The following is a 16,869-nucleotide window of genomic DNA, read 5'->3' on the forward strand; positions in this document are numbered from 1 at the left end:
TGTGTGTGTACATGTGCGCATTTGACTGAGTGAATGTGAGCTGGAAGTAAGTGACTGTACTGGCATCTACATCCATTAGTGTATGTATTTCTGTGTGTGTGTGTGTGTGCGCGCGTGTGTGTGTGTGTGTCAGTCAGAATCAATGAGTGGTTGCAGCTGAATGGGTCTGCTAAAGAATGATACACAAGAAATATGATGTAAGAATGTGTTGCTGTCACCAAGTTATGTAATCACCTCTGCCTGCAGTCATTCACTGTGTTTTAGCTCCATGTTTGTGTGCATTTGTGCTTCTTTCCTTGTACTCGCCTATTTTATTTGTTACTTTTTTTAGGATTTGTGAAGATATTTTTAGTTATTTCCCATTACAGAATTACCTGTAATGCAAACATGCATTACAGGTAACTGTGTGTGTGTGTGTGTGTGTGTGTACACACTTTGTTCTTGCTCCTTCCTTAGCTGAAAGCATCCCTCTCTTGCTCACTTGGCTGGCAGTGTGTCATACAAATAAAGACAGAGTAACAAAAACTACTGGAATAACAACTGCAAACCATAGACTGTATATGAAAGATGGACTAGGTTGTGGACTTTGAAGCCTTAAGTGTGGCATTTTGTTTGTTGCCATCTTTATTTCTTGATGCCAGAAGTGACCATATTTGGATGAGACTGTAAAGTTATCAGCTAATGTTAGCTTATTTGGTGAGCAAGATCAGCTGTATTGGTGCATTGCACAGATGCAATATACCAGTTACCCGCTGATTAGAGCTAACATGTAACTAAAAAAGACGTAAAATGTAATTGCTGTAAAACACTGAGCAGAGACTTTTTGGATAATCTGTTAGTATAAACCCAATTCCAAAAAAAAGTTGGCTTATTATGTAAAATGTAATTTAAAAAAAAAGAATGCCATGATTTGCAAATTTCATAAACCCATACTTTGGTCACAACAGAACATAGAAAACATAGCAAATGTTAAAACTGAGATGGGTACTGAACCTTGGTGCAGCCCCTCAGTTTATCCACTGTCTGAAACAAGTCATTTTAACTCTTCAAACTCCTTTCAAGCCAAATTTCTTCAGACTGGATGCTCCTCATAATGAGAAGGTTTGAACACAATCAGAACCGTGTACTCCAGAAGCACATTTTGTTTTTTGTTTTAAAGTTTTGGCCACAGCGAGTGGCAGGAAATTGGGAGGAGAGATATGGGGGAGGACACACGGGAAATGGTGGCAGACCGGGACTTGAACCTCCGCCGCCTGCACTGCTATGCAGCCAATGAGCCACCCCAGCGCCCGCACATTTTGTTTTTTAAATATTAAAAAAAAATTAATTAGTACACATTTCAACATAGCAGTAACAAAGATCTCATGTGATGAAATGATAATGATTAAAACTGAAGAAATAAGTATGAAAAATACAAAATCCCTATGTCTGTTTCCCAATACAGCTACATTTGTTATTAAAAACAGTTTTGTGAAATATTGGGAGATGGTGTGTACTCTAGTTGCTTTCTGCTTTTTAACATAAGATGGGGGCTATTTTGCACACATGAGATGCTGAGTATGAGCACTGAAGGGTATCAGAGACTAAAAACCCATTTCAGTGATACTTGTGAAACCATGTACTGATGGTGTCAGCCTTTCTCTGTCTCAACAACCTCTTGTTTTGTACTCCATTTTTTTAAGAGTCTCTTTCTCTCTGTGACTATCCATCTCTTCTTCTTCTTCTTCTTTTTTTTTTTTGTTCTTCGTCTCACCATTTTTTCCATCTGGCCCCTTACAGAACAGTCTCTTCGTGTACAGGGACTTAATTTCACTGAATGTTTTCCTGTTCATCAAAGGATGCCTGTGAATCACAGGGGATGGGGAAACTTTCAAAGACTTGCTTAAATCAGCCATTAGCTGTTTCTCAATCTTCTTATTTATTTAAGGCTCTCTCTGTCATTACCAGACATTACTTAGCCAAATAAAATTATCTCTGTCCTTCCTCATTCTGAATCAGGCCTGGGGTCCGTGGCATTCATTTTGTCTATTTTTAGTGGTCAGTCTCCCTTGGCTTTATTGGCTGAATATTACGCTTCGCCTGCTCAGGATGCAAACAAACATTTCAGCTGAAATGTCACTGGATGCGGTTAGATTACTTTGATGTTCTTTTCTGAAGGTTTTCATTCAGCATTAATTGATATTTATTAAGGCAATCAGGCAGTGACTGTGAGAGAAAACATGAAGTGGAGAAATTAGATGCCAAGTCTGCAGGAATTTACATGTTGTATTTTCTCATTTTGAGCATTTTCCTGAAACTTTTAATGGCAGAAAAATCCAGTTTCCTGAACAGTTTTAAATATTTGCCCCAAACTGTCATCTGTGGTGGGAAAAAAATGCCACAAGAAGATGAATAACCAAGAAACAGTATAATTCAGATTACTACAACAAAATGCAGTTTAGAATTGAATCAGTAGGACAGATATACTGTATATAAAACTAACATGACAAATTATGCTGTGATCACAGAACAACAAATGTCTGTGTAGTATGTAGCAGTAATGGAACCAATATCATTATGATATATGCAGTGTAAAATAGATTAGAATGCATTATTTATGTGAAAAGCCATCATTGCACTTAAATTGGGGTCAATATGTTAAATTTTCTGTTTTGTTTTTTTCTTCTTCTAGTGGAATCCCAGGGAAGAAATGTGGCACTATCATAGTGAGAGCAGAAGAAATGAGCAACTGCAGGGTAAGAGTCTGTTTGCTTCACCTGTTGGCTATTTTGAAGTGGAATTTCTTTAATTAGCTGCATTTTCTGGTTCCTTTATCTTGCCGAAGTAAGAACCACACAGATTAGACTAAAATGTCCAACATTTTTACACTATTTTTACAATGAAGTGAAACATGACCCTGACACAAAAAAATGGAAACACTCTTGAATCTTGGACTCTGCTGGTAAATGGATATTTGCAGCAGCTCATATATGGCTGTGTTTGGAGTAACAAAAGTAGGGTAAGAGAGACTCACACAACAATGTACCCATCTGGGCCAGTGAAGACCAGTGATTTAAAAGATAAGTGAAAGATGACGTCCATATTAAATTGGAACAATGATTTAAAAAAAAGTAGTTGGTCTACAACACCTTAAAATGCCAGCTAAAACGCAGTCTTGAATTTCCTCTTGAGACAGATTAAGATCCATTCTAACCGCGACTAATGACTAATGTGACCGTGGCGACTCTCAGGGTGCTAACTGGACATCCCGCGAGTCATTTAGAACTGAAGAAGCCTTTTCAGATGAGAGGTGAATCATTTTCAGTGCCATTTTCATACAGGAACTTTGGACAGTGTCAGGAGGACATTGCCTTTGTCACATGTAGCACACATGCAATTTGTATACTTGTATATTGTCTTATAGTTTTTATACTTATTTGTTTTTTTCTGTACGCACGAAGTACCGCAGCAATTTCCTAAGGCTGTGAACCTGTTCACCCATATGGCAATAAAAACCTTCTGATTCTGATTCTGATTCTGATTCTGATCAGGAAATAGTTCACTTCAGTTCATCCATTTCCTTCTGCTTATTTGTAGTGGCAACAGGCTAAGATGGGTATTTCAGACATCCTTTTCCCCATCAGCATTTTCCAGTTCCAGCTCCCTTTGGATATCTGAGCTTCTCACCCTATTGCTGAAGCTGAGCCAAGCACCAAATGGTCACTACTTATGAGCATAGGTCAGGGTTGGAGCTAGTTAGGGGCTGCATTGCTTGTGTTGTCTATATATTGAGGTATCTCTATCTTCACAAATATATGTTCTCATTCACTAACTTACACACACACACACACACACACACACACACACACACACACACACACACACACACACACACACACACACACCAACCATTGTGAATCCATTTCACCTGCTTTGGTCCACATTAAATGAAAGTGACAGCAGCTGCATTAGAGAAGCAACAACAAGACACCTCCCACTAAATGGAATAGTTTTGCAGGTGGTGGCCACAGACTGGTGCTCTCTCCTGCATGGTGCTGAGCTGTGTGTACAACAAAGGATGCTGAAACCTGATTCCATGCTCATGAAGTCTGTTTCTGACAGTTTAGTCAGAAACATGCACATGAGTAGCCTGCTGGAGGCCATTTTTGTTCTGGCAGTGCTTCTCCTGTTCCTCCTCCCATAAAAGAACAGACACTGGTCCTGCTGCTGGGTTGATGCCTTTCTATGGCCATGTCCCACCTCCTAGTATCTCCTCCAAACTCTTTGCTGTGTCTCCCAACACAGTGTAAACCTCGCAACGATGTATACAGTATGTGCGACCTGAATGGGTTGCAGGTACCATCTCGTGCTTCCAGTAGTGATAAGGGTGACAGCAAAAAGGCAAAACTAGAGGAAAATCAGTGAGGAGGGACAAGGAAAGATCAATGATCTTGCAAAACCATTTCCTTTTTGGGGGGTGTCTTGTCCAAGGATTCAGTTAATGTTAAGAAAACAGCTGTTTCTGAGGGAAGTACACTGACATTCAGGGCTAGGTATTTTATTTGGTGGCATTTTTCTACAATATCAAAGAGTTTTGTCCAAGTGTTGGCATCAATCTTTCAAAATCAAAGAATCATTTTGCACCAAAATGTTACAAAAGATAAATTCATTGTAAAAGAGACAAAGATGCCAGTTTCTCTGTTGGCTGTAGATGCTATACCCAATGGTATTGCAACCATTAGAAAGATTCATCAGCCCTTAATTTTTGCCACTATTCTTTCCATCCACTCATTAGATGGTGACATGCTCATCCATTTTTCTGTGCACGTTCCAAAGGCGCCCATTAAAACCAAGAACTAAATGTAGGGAAATCTATAGTAACTTGTGACAATTTATGGAAAAAAAACATGTCACTGATTTAAAATGATATAATGCTAATAATATGCTAGTTTGAAGGATGGCATTATGCATTATAATCGTGATGCAATCTTCTGTTGTTAGCTTTGGGGCTTTAGGGGTGAGCATGACTTCCTTCTGATACAGCAGCAGTATTTACAGATGTAAAAGTGGTGCATTTAATTTTCTTATTTCTTTAATCGCATATTAAAATCAAATCAGCAGAAGCAAAAGTCTCGTGGTTCACAAATATAACCAAATAAACAACCATGTGATCAAAAAGAAAACAACATAAATCAAATAGGAACACATGCATAAGTCTTCATCCTTTTGACCAATATGAATTAATTTTTGGTTAACAGCAGGTCGTGTTGTATGTCATTAGAACATTTCTGAGGCTGTGTGTGTTTTGGTTCCTTTCCTCCTCTTTAGGAGTCGGTGATGTTACAATTTTGTGGCAACAAGCTGGATAAGAAGGACTTCTTTGGGAAATCGGATCCGTTTCTTGTGTTTTATCGCAGTAACGAGGATGGATCGTAAGTTGAGAAGTGACTTCTCACTGCTGTCCATGGATAGCTATTATACACACAAAAACACATGTAAAGATGTCTGAGGTGCACAGACTCTGAGCATGATTGTTAATGCTCCAAGCTTATACATAGAGGACGTACAGTAGGAGCTAAACTGTCTGTGTGATATTACATAAAGCTCAGTGTTGTATGTGTGACTTCTGCCTTCCATTCAAAAGCCATAGATGGAGGGATGAGTGGAAATAATAGGACAGAGTTGACAAAAGGGAAGAGAAAAGAGAGAATGAATAGATAAGATGGAGTTAAGTGAAAACTGTGTGTGGAGGTTGCAGTTTCTTTGCCCTGCAGATGCTTTTATTCAAGTCGACTTCAGGGTCTCGCACTTAACACATTTTCTTTTAGTGCAGCTGGGTATTTACTGATGCAGCCTAAATGTTCCGCTGCAGGGTATAACAGCAGCGCATCGTGGTTACAAAGAGCCAGTCGTGATTCCTTATATTAAAAAAAAAAAAAAAAAAAATGGAACTGGAAGCTGTTATTTCCGCTATGGGTGAACTTTATGAAATCCATTTTAAATTATGTTCCCATTAATAATAAGGAGAAGAAGCACTGAGGGTTTTGTTTTTTAACTGTGAGGAAGATTTGTCATCTGTTAACATCCTTGTATATCTGACAGGTATACCATCTGCCACAAAACAGAGGTGGTGAAGAACACTCTGGATCCAGTGTGGCAGGCTTTTAAAATTCCTGTCAGGGCATTGTGTAACGGCGACTATGACAGGTATAGTAGGACACACAAGGAGATACATCAATGTTTACAGTTAAATGGATATAATATTAATATATACAACAGAAGTTTGAATATAGGTGAATTTTTTTTTTTTTTTAAAAGAGTTCCAAGAGTTAGGCCAAGACATTTTTTTGGCTTTGTTTTTGTTTGTTTGTTTATCCTCATTTGTGCCAATACCTGTATTTTAATATAATAGCACATTGTGACTCAGGCAAGCTTGGAGTAAGAAGCTTAAGTTTCATGTGTCTAGAAACTAGAAATATACTGTTCTGTGTGAATGCTGAAGCACACTTTGCTCATTCACTCAAAAAACCTTCATCCACAACATTTCCACACACCCATACGTTAGCTAATGCTGCATTTGTGCTATATGAAAGTTTATCAGGTTCTGGCATGTTAGTTCACATAAATGTGTGAACATCGACTTGGAAATAAAACCAGAGAACTTGGATCCTCAGAAAGTTCTGATTGATTCAGCAATAAGCAGTTTTTCATTTGTTTGAAAAGTTTACAACCAACAGATATGAGTGCAAACTTTGTTTTTGCATGGATAAATTATTTTTGAGCCTTACACAGTCAGCTCTGTAATCTGCTGTCTTAATCATAAAGTTTGTAGAATGGAAGCAGCCACCATGAAATCAGCTATTGGTATGTGGACTCCTGAGAGGTGTGCTGCGTTTCCATCAGTACCTACTCAGCTTGGCTCAACTCGACTCGGCGCGTTTCCATTAGTTCCTGGTACCAGGTACTTTTTGGTATCCACTCAGCTAGGATTTCAAGCAATCCAAGGTGAAGAACAGCATCCCACTGATTGGCCAGGGAGTGTTGTCACTATTTGAGTCATGAGAGCGACTCGTTCACCAGAATCAAAAGTGGGGGCACGTAAACCAACACCGTGGTCGAATGAGGCGGTGCAGATATTTCGGTGCTTGGTGGCAGACGAGAAATGAGAAAGTGTATCAGGACGTCTCCAAGCTACTAGCTGTCTTTGAGTCGCATACAAATTTCATCAAAAGACTACCGCTCGCGTTGCTATATCGACTCCACCCACATTGAGGTGGTACTCAATTGTATTGGAAACAAAGCAAGACCGTGCTGAGTTGAGTCAAGTCACGCTGAGTAGGTACTAGTGGAAAAGAGGCAGTATACTACAAAGGAAGTTCAGGCTTTCTCTGGCTTGACTAAACCTAAAACCCCAGCAGGAGATAACAGATATTACGGCAGCAGTTATCAGCTTCCTCTGTTAAGCCAAACTTTGTGCTTCAGATTGCGCGCACGCTCGCATAAAAGTAAGCCGTAGTAATGTACAGCTTAACGGCTGTAAATAAAAGAAACCAGGTTATGTGTAACGTATTAGTTACCGTATATGTGCATGTGAGCAAAGTAGGGAAGAAACAGAGGCACTTGAGTGACACAGCACCTTCTACAGACCAGTTTGCACAAATGTCATAAAGGAGAAAATTATCTTTGGAGACCAAAACTGTTTTTGTAACAGACTGTAAAAAATGTCTGTGCAGGTTCTCGGCTGCAGTTTTTGGCACGTCCACCTTGTGTTGAGTTGCAGATGGTTTTAATGCTTGCAGATGGTTTCAATGCTTGCATGTGAATCTGAGACCTTGGTAATTCTCTTGTTTTTTTTGTTTTTTTTTAGAATGGTAATATTGAACCTTCAGAGTAAAGTTTATAACTGCCCTCTCTTCACTCCTGTGCCTTCCATACACCAGTGGCCAGCTCTATAAACAGAAAACCAGTAAATCTGTGATGATGATTGATTTTTTTTTTTTTTTTCCCTCCTCCTTGTTTCTCTGTGCAGGAGCATTAAGGTGGAGGTGTACGACTGGGACAGAGACGGAGGGTGAGAGAGCAATGTTTTCTTGCATGCTAAAGCAAGTGTGTGATCTAATGTCCAAGCATTTATACAGTACTAATTATGAAGTATTAAAACTGCATGCCATTTTAAAAATGTACGCCCAGTGAGACCGAGTGTTATCGTGTGCTTCTAAAAACTAAAAACTGCCCTGATCACACCAGAGCATATGTGCAAAGTAGGGAAGTGCTTTTGGGATTTTGTTAACAGACCACACTCCGAACTGTCTGTCCTTATACACACTCTTGTTTTTCACAGTTAAGAGTAGATACTGCAAAAAAAAAAAAAAAAAAAAATAAAAATATATATATATATATATATATATCTCAGTGAAGCCCTGCATGTGACAACACTCCCTTCTACTTCAAATATGCAACACATTAATTATTAATATTGCCTGATGGTCTCTCGATGGTTACCTTCATAGTTTCAGACAGGGAATAAAGATTGTGTTTATCTTTTGAAGCAAGTGAATTCCCAGAACTCAGGGGCACAGTTTGCCCTTTCATTGTTTATTTCATACAGTTTGTGACATTTCAAGGGCATTTTGCCCTGAGCTCCCATTAATATTTGACCCTGACTCCAACTGCGCTGATTATCTCCATGAAATTATATAAATGGTTGCTACACCCACGCCTACAGTAACCAATGAGCTTGTTAGTGATAGCCCTGTTTTGTTTTGTTTTGTTGGTTGTTCTCTGCTATAACACATGGTTGGGTTTTTAGTAATGAAGAAATGTGACTGTCTATCGGTTCTTGCAGCCACGACTTCATCGGAGAGTTCAGCACCAGCTACAGGGAAATGTCCAGAAGCCAGTCACAGTTCCACATCTATGAGGTGATTACACTGTACATGTCACCACTGATAGGGTAGTACTTCTGATACACCCAGTGAACGAGAGAAAACGTACTTCAGAGGTTGTTGCCCACTGTTGCATACCATTGCACAATGTTTAAATAAAACATGCCATTCAACCTGGAAGCTGTAGCAAAACGCTGTGCCACATTTTCAAATTGAACGTGCCTGCAGGGAATCACTTTTTTTTTTTTTTTTAGCAAAGAGAATGCAGTGAAAAAAAGTGGAAATAATTTAGATGTATTTTTCACTTTATTGTAGGGAGACAAGTATGTAGCACACACACTGTGCCACTCCACAGCATTTATAGCCTAATCTAATGTCACGGCACACCCCACAGGCCATTAAAGCAGATTATTTTTCTCATTCTGTGCCCAGCGCATCTGTATTTTTTAACCTCACAAATGACTGAATGCACCCACTATTTCTGATAAGACCCATGACACATATAAATGTAGTAAGCACTTATTTAATAACAACATTTGGTTTTACTTATGGCAGCTGTTTGGCAGCCATATAATGTATGTATGTATGTGTGTGTTTGTGTGTGTATATATATATATATATATATATATATATATATATATATATATATATATATATATATATATAAAATATTGAGGTGACATTAGCATTTTTCTGTGTAGCATGAAGTTTTCTCTCTCTTCGCCCTGGGGCCATACAAGATAAATGACTAAAACTGGACAAATACATAAATCAGAGCTTGGCATCTGACCGATCTGTTGCTAGTGGATTGTCTGTATGCATACATCACCTTGATCTGATCATTTATAATACAGGTGCACATTTTCTGAGGCACATAATTTACATTTTGTTTGAATTTTACCACAGTCAACATTTACCAACCTTGAGGGGAAGTGTTATTTCTCACCATATATTACCTTCATGTAGTTTTTGAGCAGATTTTTTTTATCTCTACCAACGAGGTTTGTTTCAAGGATCAAGGATATCTTCATGTTTGATTGTTTGCATGAAAATTTTACCGGAGGTGGGGCTTTCTAGTCTGTCCAGATTTGGATCCAGCAGTTTTTGGAAGAATTCTTCAGCTCGATGGGACAAAATTGGACATTTCACATCATATCTTATCAAATTGAAAAAAGGAAAAAAAAAAAAAAGGGAAACAGTCTCTGATTGCTCTTATTTGTAGGGCTTCCATAATAATTTAAAATTTAAAGACTCACTTTATTGTTGTGTTCAAGTCATTATATTTGTATTCCAAAGATTGACATGGAGGAGCATGCCAGGGATTATACACTGATTCTTTAATTAGACTGACAGGATGCAGCCATCCAGATGGAGCAGACTAATATGTGCAGTGCATGTTGTTGAGCAAGTTCTTTAAAAGTCTGTGCCTTTCTCTTGCACTTAATTGCAGTTTGTTGATCGGTCTGTCAGCTGTGCTCAGCATAAATCACTGAAAGTTAAGATTCAGTAAAACTATGAATCTGTGTCCTCCAGAACAGAGAAAATCCATTGTTCCAGAGGACAAATAACAGAGAATGAAATTAGGCGTGTGAGCATAATGTTTGGCGCTTCTGATATAGTCTGACCTCTTTTTGGAAGCAGCATCCTGTGGCATTTGGAATACACGAATCTGAAGAGGGAAAGTAAACTAAATCCATCACTGCACCCACTGCAGTGGCGATGGAGGTCTTGTGCTGACATGTTTAGTTTAAAAACGCATATGTTTTAATTTACTGACTAGTTTGTTTTAATGATTCAAGCTGATGATTTCTACACAGGTGCTAAATCCAAAGAAGAAAGGGAAGAAGAAGAAAAAGTACCAAAACTCAGGAACGGTGGGTTTGTTTTATGGTTGTTGTTAACTCAGGTCATTTTAATATGTATTATGAATTTCAGATGTCGCACTTGCTACAGTACAAAGTGATCACAGATTAAATGCCAAATCAACTCTGTACTTCAGATGTTCCCTGTAACTATTTTATTTTGCAGCATCATATTAGTGCCATCCTAATTTTAAAAGAAGTCTCAGAGATGAGTGTTATTCCGAAGAAAAAGAGTCATAAACTGATGAGGAAAAATTATTTTGTCAAGGAAGTGCATCACTTTGCAAAGTTGGTTCAACCTGATCACACTATAGACAGCCTGCCTGTATTGTGCCCATAGTGAATGATCATATCAGATTATACAGTGGCTTGCAAAAGTATTCATACCCCTTGAAATTTTCCATATTTTGTCACATTACAACCACAAACATAAATATATTTCACTGGAATTTAATGTGAAAGACCAACACAAAGTGGTATACAATTGTGAAGTGGAAAGAAAATTATACATGATTCAAAACATTTTTTTACAAATAAAAAACTGAAAAGTGGGGTGTGCAAAAGTATTGAGCCCCCTTTTCTCTGAGTGCAACCAGTTGCATTCAGAAGTTGCCTGATGACTGCTAATGACTAAAAAGAGTCCACCTGTGTGTAATCTAATCTCAGTACAAATACAGCTGCTCTGTGACGGCTTCAGAGGTTGGTGAAGAGAATATTGGGGAGTAAACAGCATCATGAAGTCCAAAGAACACAGCAGGCAGGTCAGGAATAAGGTTGTGGAGAAGTTTAAAGCAGGTTTAGGCTATAAAAAGATTTCCCAAGTTTTGAACATCTCACGGAGCACTGTTCAATCCATTATCTGGAAATGGAAAGAGTACGGCACAACTGTAAACCTACCAAGACAAGGCCGTCCACCTAAACTTACAGGCCGAACAAGGAGAGCACTGATCAGAGATGCAGTCAAGAGGCCCATGGTGACTCTGGACAAAATGCAGAGATCCACAGCTCAGGTGGGGGAATCTGTCCACAGGACAACTATTAGTTGTGCACTGCACAAATGTGGTCTTTATGGAAGAGTGGCAAGAAGAAAGCCATTGTTAAAAGAAAACCATAAAAAGTCCCGTTTGCAGTTTGCCAGAAGCCATGTTGGGGACACAGCAAACATGTGGAACAACATTTCCAAACACCTCGCCACCATCTTATCACCGCTTGTTGGCATCACACCCCACCACATTGAAAACTCTACAGATTTTACTAACAAGGTCCAGAATCTTGTACTGGATCCAGATGAAACCATGGTGTCCTTTGATGTGGTTTCACTTTTCACTTGCATACCTACAACTGAGGCAGTGGAGACCGTCAGAAGACGACTACAGGAAGACGATTCCTTACTGAACAGAACCAGCTTCACCCCAGATCAGATTTGTGCACTTTTAGATCTCTGCCTTACCACAACATATTTTAAATACAATGATGGATTCTACAGACAGAAGCATGGATGTGCCATGGGCTCCCCAGTGTCTCCCATTGTAGCCAACCTTTACATGGAGGAAGTGGAAAGTAAAGCTCTTGGTTCTTTCAAAGGGATGGCACCTAGCCACTGGTACAGATATGTAGATGACACCTGGGTCAAAATCAAAACCCAAGAAGTAGAAGCCTTCACTCGTCACATTAACTCAGTGGATAAATACATACGTTTTACCAGGGAGGACACCAGAGATAACAAGTTACCATTCCTGGACTGTGCGGTGCTTATCGAGGAAGATGGAAGCCTCAACATTGAAGTTTACCGGAAGCCCACACACACAGACCAGTATCTCCTCTTTGACTCCCACCACCCTCTGGAACACAAACTTGGGGTGATCAGGACCCTACAACACCATGCGGAAAGTGTTCCCTCTAAGGCAGAAGGGAAGCATAAGGAACACACACACATTAAGAAAGCCCTCAAAACATGCGGTTACCCCAACTGGGCCTTCATCAAATCAGCTAAGATGCACAGGAATGAAGGCCAAACACAAACTACAGAGAATGGGAAGGACAAGAGGAACAACATTGTCATCCCATATGTGTCAGGCTTGTCAGAGAAACTCAGAAGAATTTTCTCCAAGCATGACATCTCAGTATACTTCAAACCAAGTCACACCCTAAGACAAAAACTGGTTCATCCCAAGGACAAACCCGCCAAACACAAGATCAGCGATGTAGTGTATGCTGTTCAGTGCAGTGAAGAGTGCTCGGACCTCTACATTGGTGAAACCAAACAGCCTCTTCACAAACGAATGGCACAACATAGAAGAGCCACCTCGACAGGACAAGATTCAGCAGTACATCTGCATCTGAAGGAAAAAGGGCACTCTTTTGAGGATGCCAATGTTCACATTTTGGACAGGGAAAACAGATGGTTTGAAAGAGGAGTGAAAGAAGCCATCTATGTCCACTGTGAACAACCATCATTGAACAGAGGAGGTGGATTACGTCAGAGGTCCCCAACCCCCGGGCCGTGGACCGGTACCGGGCCGTGGGACATTTGGTACCGGGCCGCACATAAAGAATAAATAACTTAACTTATTTCCGTTTTACTTATTATCTGCGCCTAAACTATATTTTATTTTGAAAAATGGGCGGATTCGCTCCGTTACTTCCCTCCATGACTTCCTCTTGACGTGTCAAGACGTTTCTGCTCACATTATACGTCACCGCTAAAATTAAACCCAGAAGCTTCAGGCCTGTCTAACGAAATCGGTTGGTTGACCTACATAACGCTTCTTTAAATTTTTGAGTGCTCAACAAGAGTAGAAAAGCGCTATGTAAGAACTAGTCCATTTACCATTTTTATTTATCAACACCGGGGATAGCAGTGAGGTAGACCCAGCCATCAAACTGACTCTCCAGCGCTTGACACCGCGGCTCTGCAGCCACGCTCCATGTGAAATCGGCCGAACCCAGTCAAACCAGAAGCCAGCAAAAATGAGTATCAGAGAAACAAGCTCAGGGGGCTTACACTGATTCAGTGTTATGGTGAGTTGTATTTTTCATGCGCTTTATACAGTAAAAATCACCTAAGTCGAAGTCGCACAAATCGGGTTTTCGCTCTAGTTGGATGGCATCTGCAGGTCCTGATTTTTTCTAACATTAATTCCAATAAAATCATCACATAAATCCGTCGGATATTCACCTACCTCGGATGAAAAATCTGGTCCCATTGTAATAAATTTCCAGTTAAATGTGATCGCATAAACTGGATGAGTTTAGCGCTAAAACCCTCCTCAGCTCCTGTCCGCCCACTTCCATGCATCGGCTCGTTCATGCACAACTACACACACACACTAACAACGCCTGGAAATTGTTTTAGTGTTTATATCAGTTCATTTCACCGGGGACAATCGTGGCAAGTGTAAGCTACAAACTTGCACTTACGAGTAAAATTTCAGATTATAAAATTTGCAGAAGCAAATTCATAGATGAAGCAGAAGCCATTGCAGCGAAATTCGATAATAGACCCCAAACTGGGCCATTTGAATCCGACTGAGGTGATTTTTACTGTATTTGTTTTTGCGGTGTATCTTATTTTGAAGGCATGTTTTACCATGGCTCTAACAGCTGACCAGAGAGCGCTGTGGGCAGAGAGCCTGTTATTCGTGATGAGGCGGGATGTTACGAGAACGCTGCTGATAGAGTTGCATACGAATACAAAGTGGATTCCCGTTTTTTATTATTATACGTAGAAAATATCACACTTGGTTATGGTCGTATCATTTATTTTGACGTATTTATTCGCCACACCGGTCCGTGGAAATATTTTCTAACACTAAACCGGTCCGCGGCTCAAAAAAGGTTGGGGACCACTGGATTACGTCACCAACTTTCCCCCGCTTACAGTGCTGTCCTGAGCTCCCTTCCCAGACGTCTCAACCCCCATTCACACCTTTGTTCCAGTGACCTCAATAGGCCACAGGAAACAATGGAGCGGAGTCCTAAATTGGTTTCAACTGAAACCACTGATTAAATATGACCCACGCCCCCTTCACACCTGGGCACATGTGTTCAAGCACATGATCAATAGAGGGTCATAACCACCTCCAGGGGACTACGCCCACAGGGGTTTAAATACCTGGGTCTCTCCACCATTTGGTTGAGAACTGAAGAAGCCTTTCGGATGAGAGGTGAAACGTCTTCAAGAAACAAAAAGAAGTCTAGTCGCCTTTTTCAAGCTCCAGAGACTACTATGACCTGGATAACTGAGAATCTACACAGACATGTGGAACAAGGTGCTTTGGTCATATGAGACCAAAATTGAACTTTTTGACCAAAATGCAAAACGCTATGTGTGGCGGAGAATTAACACTGCACATCACTCTGAACACACCATCCCCACTGTCAAATATGGTGGTTGCAGCATCATGCTCTGGGGCTGCTTCTCTTCAGCAGGGACAGTGAAGTTGGTCAGAGTTGATGGGAAGATGGATGGAGCCAAATAATCTTGGAAGAAAACCTGTTGGAGTCTGCAAAAGACTTGAGACTGGGGCGGAGGTTCACCTTCCAGCAGGACAACGACCCTAAATATAAAGCCAGGGCTACAATGGAATGGTTTAAAACCAAACATATTCATGTGTTAGAATGGCCCAGTCAAAGTCCAGACCTAAACCCAATCCAGAATTTGTGGCAAAGTGTATACCACTTTGTGTTGGTCTTTCACATTAAATTCCAGTGAAATATATTTATATGTTTGTGGTTGTAATGTGACAAAATACGGAAAAGTTCAAGGGGTATGAATACTTTTGCAAGCCACTGTACACTGCAGTCAGTTGCAGCAAAAGGCCATTTTTTTAAAACCCAGAATTACAGTTAGAAGAATCAGATACAGACTTTAGAGAAACATTGCTGTGAAGTGATAGCTGATGTGTCTGAGTTGCAGTGGCACTTGTAATGACTGGTGGCATCTGTAAACTGAAGCTTTATGGGTCCTTATCATTTACATTGCTCAGTTTTTGTGCTGATGTTGATAACAGAAGAAGTCTGGAACTGTTGCACTACGCAAATCATCACTCGGAACTCACTCTGTAAAGTTTCTAAACACTTTCACTTTGCAGCAATACCACTAACAGCTGATCACAGAATATCTACATAGGAGGGAAGAAATTTTAATGCCTTGTTGCAAACAATGCAAAGAAACAATGCAAAGAAAATAAATACAAAGACAAAAAAACCAAACAAAATTCAACTCTGCATGTGTTGTTATAATTGAGTTTGTGGTTCAGCAGTAGGAAGAAATGGGTGGAAGGGATTTATTTAATTTACTCATGTAGCCACTTAATAGCTCTAAAACATCCTTTTATCTAATTTAAAAAAGCGTTTAGCTGTGCCGTATTAAAATATTAGAATCATAGAATAGCATAAAAACAACACAGTCAAGCAAAACAAAGGGCAAGTCACAGCCCTAAAATAGAAATGACAGAAATATTTGATCAGTGGTGTAAAATGTATTATAAGAGAATTAGATGGTGTGGTAACAGATTCATACTGCAAAATATTTCCTGTCTAATTGGCACACTTGTCTGCCTGCAGGTCACTCTGCTGTCCTGCCTGGTGGACACTGAGCTGTCCTTCCTGGACTACATCAGAGGCGGGTAAGGTCACAATAACTGATAGCATACAATACTCAATTAGGCAGCAGCATTAATCTCGTCATTAAATTCTGAATGGCCTGCAGTTACTAGTGAAGACATTTCAGAGAGTAGGCTGAGAGGACTGCTGCAGCCTGTTATCTCTTGGTTCCAAAATTAAGGCAGACAGCTGCCGATAACCTGCTGCTTAATTGCTCGTGCTGCGTGCTTTGAAACATGCTGTCATATAATCTGGCAGGATTGATGGCTCCCTGCCTCGCCTTATGTGACTTGTTTTTTTTTTTTTTTGTTGGAATCAGATTAATTTCACAGTGGCAATTGATTTCACAGCATCAAACGGTAAGTGTTTTAAAGCTCTGCCCATGTAATAACGGAATCTCTTTATTATATCAACAGATAAAACTTTGCTGGCTAATGATCAGGTCTTTGTATGATTTGAACTCTTACGGGACAGCTTATTCACTAATTTGATTTATTCCAGTGCCCCTCAATTTAAAAGAGAAGATGAAAAATCTG

General features: G+C 39.9%; 1 pseudogene; it reads left to right on the plus strand.

Annotated features, from left to right (window-relative positions):
• The window catches only part of LOC115782114 (copine-8-like), a 67,836-nt pseudogene that overhangs the window by 36,655 nt on the left and 14,312 nt on the right, over nucleotides 1-16,869 (plus strand).

The sequence above is a fragment of the Archocentrus centrarchus genome, chromosome 6 (genome assembly GCF_007364275.1).
Source record: "Archocentrus centrarchus isolate MPI-CPG fArcCen1 chromosome 6, fArcCen1, whole genome shotgun sequence".
Taxonomy (NCBI): domain Eukaryota; kingdom Metazoa; phylum Chordata; class Actinopteri; order Cichliformes; family Cichlidae; genus Archocentrus; species Archocentrus centrarchus.